An 18514-nucleotide genomic window follows, 5' to 3' on the forward strand; every position below is an offset into this window, starting at 1 on the left:
TCATATTACGTGCTACGTTCGCGTACCCGGAAGCGCAGCGGTACGCGAACCGGAAGCGATCCGCGGCGCGGCGCAGACCGCGTAATGTAAACATAGCAGGTCATGTGACTCGATAATAACACTTTTCATTGGTTCATTTCACTTTTGGTTTCCTAATGATGTAATACAAGGTCATGTGATCTAAAATGGACACTTTTCATTGGTTTAGAACTTTTGTTTTTCCCAAATGATGAAAACCCCTCCTTCTTTCATCACTCTGACTTTCATCTTGGTGAGAGAAAGACCCTTTATTGAGACTTTGTGATGGCTTCATTAGTAGCTTCAGCTGGTGCTAGCCCACCACCTCCACCAAATCCAAGAAAGAGAGGACCACCTGCAGAAGTAATTCTGCAAGAAGAGGAAGAACAGGAAGAGGAGGAAGAGGAGGAAGAGCATGAGTTTTTGCCAGAGGAGCCCAGGAGGTACAATCGACAGGAGAATTATATCTGGCAATTCTACAGAATTCCTGAGGGGCAAAAGAAAGTGAATGCTCGTTACGTGTTTTGCCGCATATGCGGTGACAGATTGTCAAGGGGCACTGATAAAAAATATAGTTATGGCAATCATACTATGCATCGGCATATGAGTAGGTGGCACCCAAATAATTATAGTGCTGCCCAGCTACGTGACCAACAACAAAATCCCCTCCAAATGGCAAGAAGATCGGTGGTTCCAGAGGTGTCGGGACCAGAGGCGAGGGAGGTGATTGCAAACATCCAAATGTTGTTTGGGCACGTAAAACAAGTGTGCGTGGAATGTGGCGCTTTCATCTGCTACAGAGAAAGTAGCATCACTTTGATTTTGCGAGCAATTCAAAATCATATTAATGTTTGCACAAGACGCACCAAAAAATAAATTCTTTTTTTTTTTTTGCTCCTGTTGAGCCCTTTATAATGGATCGTTTTTGTTTCCCCCCCCCCAAAAAAAACCAAAAATTTTTTAAAAACGTTCAGAAAATACAAAAAAGTAAAAAAATGTTCAAAAAATACAAAAAAAAATATAAAACAACAAAAACATAAAAAAAAAAGTTCTTTTCAGAACTAACTCCCCATTATAAAAAAATTGGTAGAATATTTGGAACTCTGCCAACCTGTATTTCTCTTAGTTCGCTCCCGGAGCGCTACCCGGTACGCGTACCGGAAGCTAACCAAAAAAATATTTTTAAAAAAAGAACAGTAACTATAAGGGAAGGAAATACACAGTTATGTTAAAAGAAAGACAGCTCTAGGGAGTAAACTAAGGATACTGTTACCTACAATACGCTCCCCAGTACGCTTCCCGGTTCGCGTACCGGGCGCTAACCACGAAAAAAAACAAAAAAATTTTTTTTTTTTTTTGCTTAGCGGGGCCCCTTTAAAGCCTCCACATCAAACCTAGGGGGTCAGGGAGTATCTACTATGCCCCCTTAAGGTCATTTGCCCCTTCGCTTTTGACCTCCTCTTGTCTCTCGATCCTACCGAGAGACAAGATGGCGGCCGCTCCGGACTGTTTAGAATGTTGACAGACACCGGAGAGCCAATCAACTTCGCTACGCGAAGTTCCGTTACGCGTCAAGTACGCGTACCGGGGCGCTGCCTGGTCCGCGCTTACAGATATATATCTTTTTTTGAACGTTATTTTCTCAAAATCCACTGCAGCACATATATTGAGACCTACAAAAGGCACATCGGGCTACCAGTCCCTACAATTTTGCCAAGTTTCGTGCAAATCCATTCAGCCGTTCGGGCTAAAAGTGAGGCTAACCGCCCTATGGAAAACTCAATGTTAAAAACACGTTTTGGGACCCCCCTTTTTTCTCGGCCCCCCCTGGACCAACTCCCCCCAAATTTCCAGTGGCTGCTCAGAAACAAAATGTTCCATTTTCCAGAAAATTTCAGCCAATTCCGTCCACAAACGCCAAAGTTATTAGACATAGAATTTTCAAAAATCCCATAGGGAAAAAATCCTAACTATATATACCTACTGGCGACCGCCAGTAGGTAATATAATTACCTACTGGCGGTCGCCAGTAGGTATATATAGTTAGGATTTTTTCTCTATGGGATTTTTGAAAATTCTATGTCTAATAACTTTGGCGTTTGTGGACGGAATTGGCTGAAATTTTCAGGAAAATGGAACATTTTGTTTCTGAGCAGCCCCTAAAAATTTGGGGGGGGTTCGTCAAGGGGGGGCCTAGAAAAAAGGGGGGTCCCAAAACGTGTTTTTAACATTGAGTTTTCCATAGGGCGGTTGGCCTCACTTTTAGCCCGAACGGCTAAATGGATTTGCACGAAACTTGGCAAAATTGTAGGGACTGGTAGCCCGATGTGCCTTTGCTAGGTCTCAATATATGTGCTTCAGTGGATTTTGAGAAATTAACGTTCAAAAAAAGATATATATCTGTAACAGCGGACCGGGCAGCGCTCCGGTTCGCGGACTTTTCGCGGTACGGAGCTTTGTGAAGCGAAGCTGATTGGTTCTCCGGCGTCTGTGAACATTCCAAACAGTCCGTAGTGGCCGCCATCTTGTCTCTCGGTAGGATCGAGAGACAAGAGGAGGCCAAAGCGAAGGGGCAAATGACCATAAGGGGGCATAGTAGATCCTCGCTGACCCCCTAGGTTTGATGTGGAGGTTTTAAAAGGGCCCCGCGGGGCAAAAAAAAAAATAATAATAATAATCGAACGGCTGAATGGATTTGCACGAAACTTGGCAAAATATTAGGGACTGGTATCCCGATGTGCCTTTGCTAGGTCTCAATATATGTGCTCCAGTGGATTTTGAGAAATTAACGTTAAAAAAAAAGATATATATCTGTAACAGCGCTCCGCTTCGCGTACTTTTCGCGTTACGGAGCTTTGCGAAGCTGATTGGTTCTCCGGCGTCTGTAAACATTCCAAACAGTCCGTAGCGGCCGCCATCTTGTCTCTCGGTAGGATCGAGAGACAAGAGGAGGCCAAAGCGAAGGGGCAAATGACCATAAGGGGGCATAGTAGATCCTTCCTGACCTCTTAGGTTTGATGTACCATTTTGCCAAGTTTGGTGTAATTCCGTTCAGCCATTCAGGCTGTAGACGTATGTAAATGTCCTATGGAAAATTGCATGGGGAAAACACATTTGAAAGTGTTGAAATTTAGAACCAATTAAAATGTTACTTTGGTTTTGTATTTGTGTGTGATGAAAGTTAATTGGTTATGTATATATCTCAAATGAGAGGAAACCACAGCCATTTTGTGATACTACTGTCTGAGGTACATTTGTGAGGAATTTTTGGTGGTGAATTTCTGGTGTTTGATTTACACAGTACTAACACTTCTCCTACTTTTAAAAAGGTGAGTTGTTAATTTGTAAGGGGAACTATGTTGTACACTTGAAGATAATTTGAAAAATGTTTTCTGTTATTTATTTGCAGTCCTTCTGTCATACTAAATACTTGATAAAGTTAGTTTTATATTATGTATTACTAAAAACGATAAATGAAAGTGATTATTTTTTTCTGCAATTTACAGCAAGCAATTTCAAAATAAAATGGCTCACAATGAAGAGACCGTGGTAATTTCTTTTGAATTGTCCACTACATTGATTGAAATTGACAGCACCAATAATGAAATATTGTCACAAGGAGGAGATGACTTGAATGATTCCACTACATTGATTGAAATTGACAGCACCAATAATGAAATATTGTCACAAGGAGGAGATGACTTGAATGATTTTTTGGATCAATCTGTTGATGGCGAATTTATCGAATGTTTGGAGACCATAGAGTTACAAGAATCATCATTGCAGACTTTTAATGAGGAGATTCCAGATGAGATGATTGAAGAGGAAATTACTGATGAGGACATGTTACTAGTTCTTTCAAATTTAGAAAATTCAGAAGAATAAATTTATATTTAGAAATCAAAAATTGTTTGAGACATTATTCATTTTTATTTTTAATTTATGAGCTTGTAGCGAAGTGATTGTAGTATAAAATGAGACTTATAGTATAGAGTGCAACATTTTTATGTTACATGGTAAGTTTACTCATATTTACTTCCCTTCTCCCACTATATTATCTCCAATGTGTATTTGACATCTCTTCTTCATCTCCGGCCTCCTTTCTCTCACTGTGTGTCTCTGATGCATCTTATCGCTGCTATTTTGTGTAATTACAGAAGAGAGTAAAATAAAATAGTTCGGAACGTGAAAAGGGGACAAAGTAGAGTACCCCTCACCCCCTAGGCCTTCTCAGGCGGTCCCAAAAGGATCAGTTTCTGCTTTCCTGAGAGATTATGGTATGAGTTCCATATACCACAATAATTTGCAGTACAACATGCAAGATATATATCTCCTATTACCAACTTTTGGAGATATTCGCGCTAAGCGCGAATATCTCCAAAAACTAACACCTGCCCTGAGCAGTTCTTAGCCATGTTATCCAATGGGAGGTGGATAACATGGCTAAGAGCATTAGCTCGGTAATGCATGAATATCGCTGAGTTTTCAGCGATATTAATGCATTGCGGTAGTTTTTTATCGCATTTGCGATAAACCTTGATAATAGTAAGGTTTATCTTCGATAATTTCTGACGATGCTTAGCGGTAAAAAATTCGTTGGTAAGCATCGTTAGCGATAAATATCGCTTAACTTTGGTAATATGCACCAACGTCTGTTAACGTTCGATTCGAAGGAAATGAGGAAGTGTTGAAAAACATTGTTTGCGCCATCTTGCCTTTTTTGAAATGCCACACTTTTGTCGTGCACGGCAGCCATTTTAGATGCCTTGACCAGACCCACTCTCTGCATGCTGTCGATTCGTAGCATGGCTCCCCACCCTCGCAAGCATCTTCCCCAGGCACTGGTCACCCCCGCTCTCTGTGTTATGCATGGGCAATAAACCTCTCCCCATCTGCGCTGCTCTTCCCTGAGAATCACACTCTGTGCCCGCCCGACACCTCCCTTTCGCCCTATTCACTACCGCACCCTCTGACACTCCTCTTCCTCTGTGTCCGATTGTCCAGGCTATCAGCTAGCCCTGCAGATGTAGTTTATGGCCCCAGCTGTAAAGAATCACCCCTCTTCAAAGGAGTTATAGTAGATCAAGGCCCACACCCGATGAGATCCGTCACACCACACGTGTTCCTACTATTTGAAAACCATCCTGTATTGTGATTGGGGAGGGGACCGAGCCTGAAGCGGAAGATTCCAGGGATGACTCTTTGTACATCAAAGTTTTTACATTTATGTGTCACATTAAAAATATATAGCACTCCAACAAAGTAGTAGGATTATAAAACTTTAATAACTTATAAATATATACAACAAAACAAAAACAGTAAAAACATTTAAACAACGAAGAGACCGTGGCAATTTCTTTTGAATTATCCAATACATTTATTGAAATTGACAGCACCAATAATGAAATTTTCTCACAAGGAGGAGATGACTTGAATGATTTTTTTGATCAATCTCTTGATGGCGAATTTATCGAATGTTTGGAGACCATAGAGTTACAAGAATCATCATTGCAGACTTTTCATGAGGAAATTCCTGATGAGGACATGTTACTAGTTCTTTCAAATTATGAAAATTCAGAAGATGTTGCCTGGGGGTGGGTCGTCAGTAGCAGTCTGTTGTGCGAATAGTTCCAAGGCAGCAGAACGCGCTGAAATCTAGATGGCACAAAGGTGATGTCTAGTAAGTTGCCGCCCAGCAAATAACGGCGTGGGGCGCCGCGGGGGTGAGTGAGTCCAGTAGGCACCACAGGTATTCTTACCGGCATTGCAGAATTACTGCTGGGGACAATGCCTGTGCTGTAGCAGGGTCACAGCAGAAACAAAAAGGATTCTGTTGAAGATGTTGTTGGTTTTCAATTTGAAAACAGTTCTGGTGTCAACTGCTATGCTAATGTAGTGGTTAATGTTTTGTTTTCTCTAGAAAATGTAAAAGAGGGGGAGGCAGTCCAAAGTTCTGGTAAAAGGGCAAAGGAAAGGATCGGTGGTTTGAACTATCAGTCAAAAAGGGGAGGGGGTGCAACAAATTTTCCTACCGGGTCACAGTGTGCTTTCACCGGAACTGAGGTTTGCAGGATTCTAGTAATTCAAAGTGAGGCTGGCGCCAGCATGGGAGCGCCGACGTCCTGCGGATACAGTTTCGTCACTCCACGGGCGATCATGGCAGTCATTCCCCATCGGGGGTGTCTGCGGGGGTCGGAGACTCCCACGGCTCCTCTAGAATCTTCAAGGTCGTGGAGGACTACTGTGGTGGAGTCAACCAGTGACCGGGCCATTTCTTTATGCTGGGCCCGCTCTTGCCACGTCGATCGCCATTTTGAGAGTTCGGTAGCTACTGGCGATCGCGGGGTCAAATGAGCGGACGGGCTCCACCCTGCCGGGCGAGACGTTGCAGCATCGCCACAGTGGAAGAACCCTTTTCCGGGCGCCTGGAGCGCTGAGGGTGCAGGTGGGAAGCCTCCACTGGGGAGGCGGGAGAGGCCTGTTCGCACCGTCTCTCCCTCCCAGTGCACCCCACGGCGTCTCGCTTGAGATTTGTTATGGCCGGACCAGGCGATGAGGACGAGGGGGGGGGGTCAGAGGCATGTGCAAGACATCCCCCCCAGTGTTGTCAAAGCCATTATTCAAGAAAGAAGAAGTGTCCCGTCCGTCTTCGGGCCGGGCTTCCGGTGGATGTCGGCCGGACGCCCCCTTGCTCTGGCCCCATGAACGGGTTCCTTGGTTTATCGGCTGCAGCCGGATCCCATCGGCCCCGGCCGTTGGTGGCCGGACTGGTAGCGAATGTGGCGGGACTACCTGAAACTGTCAAGGGCCACCGCGGCCGGACTGGGAGAGAGAGGGGAGGGTCGAGGACACGGACATTCCCCCCCCTGCAACTCTCCAGCGTTGTCAATCCCCCTGGCCGGGTCCCGCTGGCCTCGGCCTCGGCCTCTCCTCCGGCTACACCCTACGTGATGATCTCCGAGGCGTGGCAGCAGGACCCGCCTTATATGTGTTGCTTCCGGCTGGGCGTAGCCGAAAACCTGTTGCCCTTTGGAAGTTTCTAGAATGGGGCGGATGTCTGCTGACTTCTATCTTTCCCAGTTTGCCGTTATTTGGCCGTGGCAGGCGGTGGGACAGACACGTTTTGGGGCAGTGAGGGGCGATGTTTTCAGGTTTCTTATTACGGGCTTACTTCTAACATTTCTTGTTTCTAGGACAATAATAGGTTTTATCATTACGTATTGTTATCGTTTCTTTGTTTGTTATTTAATAAAAAGTTCATCAGTGGCCTACTGATTTTCGTTTTCCTATTCCTTTCTTTCCAGGTTGTTTCATGCTAAAGTTTCTGTTAACAGGATACAGTGATCACTTCGTTATTATTGCATATGTCCTTTTCACTAGGGCTGCTCTCTTGTTGGGCCAGATATCTCTAGTAAATGGTCCGGGTGAAACAGGTGCATCAATCAGTGGGGAGTAAATAGGCATGACAGATTACAACGGGGGAGAAAGGTCCGCATTACCTACCCTTTCACTACTTGCAAAGATTTTCCTACGTTTATTTGCAAACAGGGAATACCTCCAAAAAGAACTAATTCCCAAACAGTCAATGTTCGGACAATCAATCAATCAATGAGGAATGAAATAGGTACGACGTGTTAAAGGCTTGCGTTACCTACCCTTCACTATCTGCAAAGGGAGAGAGAATATTCCTATTCTTCCTTGTTTGCAGGCAGAGAAGATCCTTAAGAGAACCAACTTCGAACAATTCAATGCTCGATTCAAACAATCAACAAGGGGTACTGTGAACACAAATGAACGCCGCTTATGTACATACACATTGCTATTTTCAACAGGTTGTTCCTAATGTTTCTATTTTAGCGAGGTCAAAAAGAGATCCCATTAGTGGCCTACTGATTTTGCTCGATTCCTTTTGTTTTTTTACACAATTTTTCGCTATCTGCAAAGACTAAACAGAGTATTGCGACTCTGTGCTTGTTTGTAAATAGAGAATGAACCAAAGAGAACAATCAATCAAATGGAGAGAGAAGCAGGCACGACGGATTACAACGGGGGCAAAGGCCTGCGTTAACTACCCTTCACTATCTGCAAAGAGAGAGTACTCCTAATAGAAATGAGGGGTGGGGGGCAGCATTCAAAGCAGATCAGTGTGCATAAACACGAAAATGTTTTTACTTACCACGTACTTGACATTCGACAGCTTATGATATTTGCTATTAAAAAACCATTGAAATTCACTGAAAAAACCATAGGTTATAGACCATATATAGTTAGGAATTAGCATTTAAAAAACCTTGAAAATTCACTGAAAAAACCATAGGTTATAGACCATATATAGTTAGGAATTAGCATTTACAAAACCTTGAAAATTCACTGAAAAAACCATAGGTTAGAGACCATATATAGTTAGCTGGACATTTTATTGACATAAAACCAATGAAATTCCATATATAGTTAGTTGCACTAACTATATATCGCGCACCCGCAATCCACTGCTGATGATGTCACATATTACATCATTCATGACATGGTCAGTGACATCACTGATGACATCACTGATGACATCTCAAATGGCATCACTGATGACATCACTGATGACATCTCATTTGACATCAATGACCACATCACTGATGATATAATTCATGTGACAATACAATGCATCTCCTCACATTTTAATATAACCTCTGTTTCACCCAGTGTTAAATACAGAGTATAATTTTTGAAACCATTGACACACCAATACTAGTTACTACGTACGCACTCACTGATTGCTACGTCTACACACACCTTCACTCATTCACCCATACAATCATTCATACATACAATCACTCATCTTTACAACACTATCATATGCACTCATACACCTATACAGACACTCACAGTCTGCCACTCATCCATGGAGTTACTCACACACCTAGTCAGTCCTGTAAAGAATCAATGACACTTCCATTTTCTTGTCTATACAGTTAAACATAGAGCACCTTACATTTTCAAACATATACTAACACATACTTACCTTCTTATACAATCATTGATACAAGTACACATTGATCTGCACAGAGTCACACACCTCCCAGCTAGCCACACACACACTCAGGCTCCCATACAAATACTTGGGCAATCAATCAATAACCCATATAGTTACTCATATAGCTACTGATCAACACATGCAGCAGTTTACAGAACAACAGACATAATGATGCACAAATTAAGACAGTTTAGTCACTAACCCATGCACTCAGTGAGACACATTTAATCACTCACTCATACAGTCAGTCATGCACCTACTAAATCCTTCGTCCAGACACTTACACATCCACTCATTCTTCAATATGTAAGACATATTTAAACTTTACAGAACACAAAAAATCACTGGATGTTGTTATCAGTGATGTCATCAGTGATGTCATTTGAAATGTCATCAGTGATGTCATCAGTGATGTCACTGACCATGTCATGAATGATGTAATATGTGACATCATCAGCAGTGGATTGCGGGTGCGCGATATATAGTTAGTGCAACTAACTATATATGGAATTTCATTGGTTTTATGTCAATAAAATGTCCAGCTAACTATATATGGTCTCTAACCTATGGTTTTTTCAGTGAATTTTCAAGGTTTTGTAAATGCTAATTCCTAACTATATATGGTCTATAACCTATGGTTTTTTCAGTGAATTTTCAAGGTTTTGTAAATGCTAATTCCTAACTATATATGGTCTATAACCTATGGTTTTTTCAGTGAATATATATATATGTGTGTGTGATTCACCACACGTTTCCAAGGGCAAACAGAAGAACCGCACAACAAAACCTTTGCGACGAGGTATTTTTATTTTTCAGTTGAGTAAGCCAACATTCGTCATGGGGTCATAACCAGCAAGGTGCAGAGGTGCATGCAAACAAAGCTGACCTACGCCTTTCTGCTTCAGCCTTATATATGTACTGAAAAAAACCATAGGTTTCTGGGGCGTTATAGTTAGCTGCACATTTCACTCATACAAAACCATTGAAATTTCCTGGTTATAGTTAGTTCAGCTAACTATAACTTGCGCGCCCGCAATGTGCTGCTGATGACGTCACATATTATATCACTCATGACATGGTCAGTGACATTTTTTATTTTTTTTAAAGTTTTGAAAACCTTTATTTGGGTATATGCACTCACACACAGCTATCAGCCTACAACCCAGGGGGCCGGCAGCAACAAATGAAGAAAGATCACACTTCTGAGTCTAGCATCCACAGCCAATAAGCCGACAAGCTGGGGGTCCGGTGGCGTGCAGCAATGATCATACAATTGACTCCAGTTCCCATGTCGTGACCACGTCCCCCGTCCCGCCCTTTCTCCCAGAGAAGTGGAAAAACTTTAGTACTCGTGTCTGGATATGGACAGCACCCCATGCGCAAGCCAGTGTGGAGCCTACCCGTTGAGAACACCGTAACCGACCCTTAACAGCCCCCCCCAACCTCCCCAAACCACCGGCCCGCCCGTTGCTCTTCTCCAACCATTAGGTCGTCGCTCAATCCCACCATAATACGTAGAATGCCGTCCACACAACCGTCTCCCCTCCTCCAGCCCCCACCCGAAAAAATATGTGCATCCATTTAACCCACTAGATCAGTGCACCACCGCATGTGTGTGTAGTTTGCAAGGCACGCCCCCCTCGAGGCGCCCCATGCATCCCCAACGTGGTTCAGTTAGACTCCCCCCTTCCTTACCCCACAACACTGAAGGAGTGCCTTAACCTCTAAAATCTTCTACCCCCTCCTGCGGTTCCAGGTCATTATCTGCCCCACCGACACTGATTCTGCGCTGTCTTTAGTTGATTGGTAGGTGAGAAATAGTCCCCAGAAGTTCTTCGGTCTGTTGCCAGGTGGGAGGAGTTCACTATAATTTTGTGATTGGGTACTACAATATAGCATGTCTCTAGCCCATCGCTGTTTCATCGGCAAGGGGCCCCGCATCCAGCATAGTGTGATAACCCGCCGGGCTATCAGCAGCCCCATATCTGTCAGGCGTCGTATTGCTACAGGGAGTGTCTTGGAATGCCCCAGTAGAGCTAGTGCGTGGTCCACCGGGAGCTCCACCTCCAGTATCTGGCTCAATTCCGAGAAGATGTCGTCCCAGAACTGGTGGATGCCGGGGCAACTCCACGCCAAATGGCAGAAGTCCGCCACGGGGGCGTGACAGCGTTCACACTCGGCAGACGCCCGAAGCCCGTATCTATATAAACATTCTGGCGTGTAGTACACACGTTGTAGGAATTTAAAATGGATCAGTCTATGTCTCGCATTAAGCGACACTCTCTTGGTGTTTTGGCAGCAGTACCTCCACATTGCGTCGTCGATCTGTATTTGCAAATCTCGTTGCCACTCCAGTCGGGCCTTCGAAGGTGGGCGCTCCCTGTGTTGGGTTCCCAATTTGAATAAATGTGTGATCAACTTACGCGGCGAGGGCGTCTTAATCACATACGTGAGTTCTGGGATCTCCGGGGGTTCTGACATGTCCGGACCCAAAAGTTCAAAGAAGGCAGACCGCACTCTATGAAAGTGAAATCGTTGTAGCAGCGTGGTCGCCCCGTCTGCGGGTGTGACCTGGTCCCAGGACTTCATCACTCCATCCTGGAACAGATCCCCTAGCGTAGAGATGCACAGGTGATTTAGAGCACGTGTGACCCCTCTGTCGCACAGCGGTGCCAGCCAGGCTGTCCATTCGATCGGGGCAAGTGGGGAGTACAACAGCGCAGACTCTTGGGCCTTAACCAGAGCATACCATGCATGGTTAGTGGTTGTAATGGAGTCCAGTAATCCCACACGGCGAGTAGCCTGCTGGAAGACAGTGGCCGGAGGTGGAAGCGGGTCCGCGAATAAGCGTTCCAATATCACGTGTGGAATATTTCGGTCCCCGTGGATCCATGTATGCAGATGTGCTGCTTGAGCCACTCGGTAGTATCGCTCCAAATCTGGAGCTCCCAGTCCTCCCTGGTCGTAAGGAAGCATGAGGACTTTCCATTGCACTCGTGGCTGCTTACCGCCCCAGGCAAGTCGTATAAGAGTCTGTGTCCGTGTTTTGAAAAAGTTTTTGGACAGAACCACTGGGAGGTTATTGAAGAGGAACAGGAACCTGGGCAGCACTATCATCTTCATTAGAGCAATGTGCCCCAGTAGAGACAGTGGAAGATTGCACCACCTATCAACATCCTCAACCAGCCTAGAGTATGCGACGCCATAGTTTTCCCGTACTAGTATGTCTGAATCGGGATGTAGTTGTATCCCCAGGTATCTGACCGGTTCTGCAGACCATTGCAGTGGGTACTCCATGTCAAATTGCTGCGTCACCGCAGTCAGTGGAAAAGCCACTGATTTGTTCCAATTCACTTTCAGCCCAGAGAGGGCCTCAAACCGGACCACCTCTCTCAGTACTGGAGAAAGGTTTGTCTCTGGGTCCCTTATATATAACAATGTGTCGTCTGCGTAAGTAGATATGCAGATCTTATACATAGTGAAACTAATACCCTCATTCCGGTGGTATTCTCGGAGGCTCTGCAACCAGGGCGTAGAACAAGGGGGAGAGGGGGCAGCCTTGTCTGGTGCCCCTACCTATTTCAAAGGCTTCCGTGACCTGGTCTCCAATGCACAACCTGGCCTTCGGCTTGTAATACAGAGCACCTATCATTTGTAGGAAAGGTTCGCCTAGCCCAAACTTCCTGAGTACTCTTGACATGAAGGGCCACTCCACAGAGTCGAATGCCTTCTCCATGTCAAGGAATACCGCCAGGGCATTGTTCTCTGGCCTGACATGCTGCATTGCTCCCAGAACCGTACGGATGGTATAGTTAAGATTCCTGTTTGGGACAAAACCCGCCTGCTCCGGAGCGACCAACTCCGGCGCAAGCAAACCTAGGCGTGTTGCCAACACCTTGGCACATAATTTTGCATCTACGTTGATCAGGGACAGCGGCCTATAGGAGCCACACTCATTGGGGGGCTTCCCTGGTTTTAGAAGTGTGATGAGTAGGGCCTCCCTCATGGAGTCCGGCATGCACCCCTCTATACAAACATCATCAAAGAGGGTGGAGAGAAATGGGATTAGCTGTTCTTTAAAAGCCTTGTAGAAGCCCACGGTTAGCCCATCAGCCCCAGGGGCACTACCGGATCGCATCCCCTCCAGGGCGTCAGCGATCTCCTCCTTTTGGATGGGCATCATAAGGAATTCTCTCTGTGCGTTAGACAGTAGAGGCATATTTATGTAACTCAAATAATCGTCGATTTCCTCCTCCTCTCTGGCAGACCTGGACTGATAAAGACCAGAATAGTAATTCTTAAATTCACCTAGTATCTCCATTTCGTCCGTAAGTACACTCCCTGAGGCCGAGATCAGTTCGCCAACCTGTAGTGGTCGTCTTTCATTCCGTATGACTCTATCCAGGAGGGAGCCCGGACGCTGCCCCTCACCATAGGAGCGGGCTATAGCATATTTGCCCATGAATTTTACCTCCCTATCTGCCTCTTCATTGAATTCGATGACTAGTCTTTTAATATGCTCAGCAGCATCCCCTCCGGGTTCCTCCCGTTGCCTTGACTCCTGAGCCGAAAGCTGGGGTTCTAAATGCTGCAGCCTTTGCCTTATGGATTTAAGAACACTAGAGTGCTTGGACATTGCTATCCCACGAATGTAGACCTTGAACGCCTCCCACACTGTTTGGAAGCTATCCACAGTCCCCACATTGAGTTAAAAAAAGTTGTCAATTTCTTCAGCTAACTCACCCCTAAAAGCCTCATCCAAAAGTGCATACGGAGGGAAGCGCCATGTATACGGGGGTATCCTTTTAATAGGGGTTTCTAGTGACAGGAGCGGGGGAATGGTCAGATAGTGTGCGTGGCAATATCGAACAACCCTTGACAGTATGAGAGAGCGATTGTGAAGAAAGCCAATAGTCGATTCTGGTGTGGATATCATGATATGCCGTGTAGTGTGTGTATCCGCCCCTCAATTGATGTCTGCTTCTCCAAACGTCAAGGAGATCTAATTTCACTAGTTCAGTTTGCAATGCCTGGGCTGCAGCTGATGGCTTGCGGGAGGGCCCCGCTGATCTATCCAGTTCCGGACTAAACACCAAGTTAAAGTCACCCCCCCCAGAGCATCTTGGAACAATCGTGCGCCCTGCATCTTCGTGCCAGTGTTGTGTAAAAGTCAGGGGAGTCATAGTTAGGGCCGTATACATTCACCACCAGGAGGTCGTGTCCCTTACCCACACATCTGCAAATTAAATAACGACCCTCTGTGTCCGCCTCAATTAGCGTCAGTTTCAATCTAGAAAGTGGATTAACCCATGTGACCACCCCCCTGGAATGTGTAGTAAATCCCGCCGCCAGACTGCAACCCTGAAGGCCCTTCGCAGTAAGCAACTTGCTAGTGAGCGGTAGATGCGACTCTTGTAGGAGCGCCAGATCCACATGATGCCTTCGTAAATAGCTTAAGACTTTCCTAAGCTTCCGGTAATCGTTGAGGCCCCTCACGTTCCATGTCATAGCCTTCATGGAATTGGTGACGTGGTCCGTGGACCGTGTAGTGTCTTCAGCCATCTCCAAAATAATGAGTTAAAGAGCTTGAGCAAAGATGTGACAGCCTCGCAAACCGAGACCGGAAAAGATTGTGTAGTGTGTACGGCTGGAGCGTACAATACCTGCACCTGGTGTAAGCGAGCAGGAGAGCAGTGTAAGCTACTAATGCAGGCAGGTGAAACAACAGTGCAACAACAACTTTCTCATGAGCCCCGCCCCCCTCCCACAGCAGACCCACCCCAACTTGGCCATGCCGGACCCCAACGCCCCATCCCAACCCCACAACATTCTCAACACCCAAAAAAGCGATGCGCTCAGGGGCAAAGGTCGCAGGTCAACACCTTTTCCTACTACCACCACCTTCCTGCGCCGAGGCATGACCCCCCCACCACCACCACCACCACCAAATGAGCAAAGCGACAGTATATACCACAACATTATGCCGTACTGATGATTCATGACAGTTCCTTCATCCCCAATATTGGAGCAGGGTCCGTTGAAAATGAAGTCAAAATAGGGAGCAGGGGCCCATATCTCTACGTGCCCAGAACTGTAAAATGCTTCTGATAGGCAGGCTCCGCACCCCCCAGAAGCCCATCAACACTTATCTGCAAAAAGTCCGCAGGAGCTGGCTGTGTGCCGCGGATCCATGTCCAAGTCCTAGGTCCATGAAGGGGCTATGACACAGCCAGGGTCGGCTGCGGAGCCCCCCTTACACCAAATTGGCACCTCTTGATCACTCCTGCTCATCCAATTGACTCTTCTCTTTGTCTGACTGCTGATCTGCACTCCCGTTCTTTTTTTCCTTGGACCAGGATTTCAAGGCCTTTAGGAGCTCCGTAGGGTCCGTGAAAATGTGAGAGTGACCCTGTCTGTTGACACGCAGTTTGGCCGGGTACAACATTGCGTAGTCTAGTCCCAGTTCTCTGAGGCGCTTCTTGTGAGGGGCAAAGTGCTTACGGGCTTCCTGCACTGTGGCCGTGAAACCAGGGAATATGGAGATGGCCGGGCCCTCAAAGTGCAGTTCCCCTTTGGCTCGAGCAAGCCTGAGAGCAGTGTCTCTGTCCCTATAGTTAAGGAGTTTCGCTATAATAGGACGAGGGGGTAGGTCCGGCTTCGGCTGTGGACCCAGGGATCGGTGAGCTCGTTCCACCACAAACATCGCCGAGAATACCCCATCTCCCAGGAGCGTGGTGAGCAGCCTCTCGACGAAGAGCTCCATCTTACCAGTCTGGGTGGATTCCGGCAGACCCGTGATTCGGAGATTGAAGCGTCGAGACCGGGCCTCCAAATCCTCCGTCTTGTCCTGTAGGGATCTCATGAGGGTCTCCACTCGCCTGTGCGCCGTGTCCAGCTCCGTCTGGGCCTCCTCCACCTCCGTGATTCTCCTTTCAGCCATGTCGTGTTTTTCGGCGTGTTTATCCAAACGTTCTGCCATGCGGTCCATTCTGTAAGACATGGCATCCATCTTGGAACCCAGCGCAGTTATGCTTGATTGGATACTCTGCTCCATTGATCGCAGCATAGTCTTGAGGTCCGAGTCCTCCACCTGGGTCTCTTCCGGTCGTGTGTCCTCACTGTGCTGGGTCGGTGAGTTCTGGGCCGGCAGCCGCCGCTGCGAAAAAGGGAGTCTACTCTGCGTTTTATCCCCCTTCCCCATGTTGGCACGGAGCCTGCCGAGCACTGCAGGTGCAGTAGGGGGAAGGTAGGAGAGATGACTTTGTGCACTTAGGTGCGCTCTCTAGGTCAGCCAGGTGCCTGCCACCGTCCCTCCGGAGACCCCATGGGAGCCTGGGCCAGAATCCGTTAATTTGTGAATGGTTCAGCCCCCTAACCGGGCCCGACCCCAGGCGCGCCGAAATCCACCAAGGCACTGCCTCTCAAACCACTGTCCCCTCTGTCTGTCGGCACCTCCAATGTGGTCTCAGCAGATTGTGTGCACTGACCTGTGGGGGAGGTTGTCCGATGGGCACACAATGGTGCCCCTGCTCGTGTGACTGCTGCAGAGGCTTGACAACAGGGACACCCCGCTGATGTAGCCACAGACCCTCAGGGAGAGGCGATCATCTCAGCTCAGATCCTACTACACCAGGCCAGCACAGGCCGCGATCATGGCCCGGCTGCTCCGGGAGCCCCAAAATGGCACCCTCGCCAACCTGCGTGTTTTCGCCGTATCTCCACGGTCTCAGCGGTCTCAGCAGCCTGCCGTGTGACCGCTCGCTTCACTGCGTGAGTCACCGTGTGGGGTCTGTCCAAATTCTGGAGATTCGTGGTACCGGTCGCGGCGTTCGGAGCCCAGGGGAGGCAGGCTCACCCCTTCCTGCCGCACGCACCACGACGTCGCTTGGGCCAGCTATCACTGGAGACCGCGGTCTGCGGCCCACCGCCTCCCGACACAACACCAGATCTCCGACGTCTGTAACGGCAATATTACAGTCGTGGCGGCAGCTCAGAGGGTTCCCGGGCACTTCCGACGCGTGGTGCTGCCAGCAGGGGGGCAAAATTGTCGCTTTGAATCAGGATAATGAAGGATTTTTGGTGGTATCGGCATGGTCAGTGACATTACTCATGACATCACTGATGACATCTTAAATGGCATCACTGATGACGTCATCCAGTGAATGTGTGTCTTTCAGAAAATTAAATATTTTTTATATATATATATCTCAAGGTCGATGGAAGAATAAATGGGTAAATAAGTGTCTAAATTGATTTTTCTTTTTGTAAAATTGATTGTATAACTGACTTATTAAGTGTATCTTAGTAAATACATGGGTTAGCGAGTAATGTTTAAATATGTAAGTATCTGATCAGTCCCTCACTTTGTGTATAAGTGGCTGCATGGGTTGGTGAGTAGCTACATGAGATATGGGTTATTAGTTGGTTTTTAGAGTATGAGTGTCTGAGTGTCTGTTTAGTTCGGTGGGGGTATTACTTAGCGCATATACACATGAATCAGTGACTCACTGCTTGTATGTGTTGAAGACAGCATGTGTGCAGGACTGTATGGGTGGATGAGTGTGTGTATGGGTATGTTAGTGAGTGAATGACTGTCTCAATAGTGCCTTTATGATTAACTACATATGTTTTAAACTCGTACATGGGAGTATTGGTGTATATAAGGGAGTATATGTGAGAGTGCCTGTTTAAGAGAGTAAATATGTGTACGTTTCTGTAGAAGTAAGTGTAGTGATGTGTGTATAACTTTATATGAAAGTAAATGGCTGTTTAATTCTTTATTAGCATGAGTGACTATGTGTGTGAGTAACTCTATGATTGAGTGGCGGTGTGTAACAGGATGTATAGGTGTATGAGTACATATGATGAGTGAGTACATGTATGAGTGACTATATAGGACTGTTGGTGAAATAGTGGATTTGTATGTAGATCTTAGATTTACTGAATAAGATGTTGTAACTGGTATTGGTATGTCCATTATTTGAAAATATTAGTTTCTATTTTTGTATTTGTGTATCAAAGGTTATCTTAGGGTGAGAGGAGGTCTGCCACTCTATCGCAAGGAAGATGTCATTATTGATGTCATTTGAGATGTCATCCGTGATGTCATGAGTGATGTAATATGTGACATCATCAACTGTGCATTGTGGGGGCGTAAGTTATAGTTAGATGAACTAACTATAACAGGGGAATTTCAATGGTTTTGTACCAGTGAAATGTCCAGCTAACTATAACGCCCCTGAAACTTGATCTCCTCTGAGGCGGAAAGCCGGAGGCTTAGCTCTATCTGCATTTATTTTTAAAATTGTCACAAAATATCTGTTTTTAAACTCACAACAACAACCTGTCTCACCTGGGTTGAAGCGCTGCCGCTTCGCGCTCACAACAAACCCCCACCTTCAGGAAATCACAACAGCGCCAGCGCGCCAAAAGGCGGAGCCACGCCCACTGCGAGGCCACGCCCACCGACCA

Source organism: Lissotriton helveticus, chromosome 2_1, assembly GCF_964261635.1.
Source record: "Lissotriton helveticus chromosome 2_1, aLisHel1.1, whole genome shotgun sequence".
Lineage (NCBI taxonomy): Eukaryota > Metazoa > Chordata > Amphibia > Caudata > Salamandridae > Lissotriton > Lissotriton helveticus.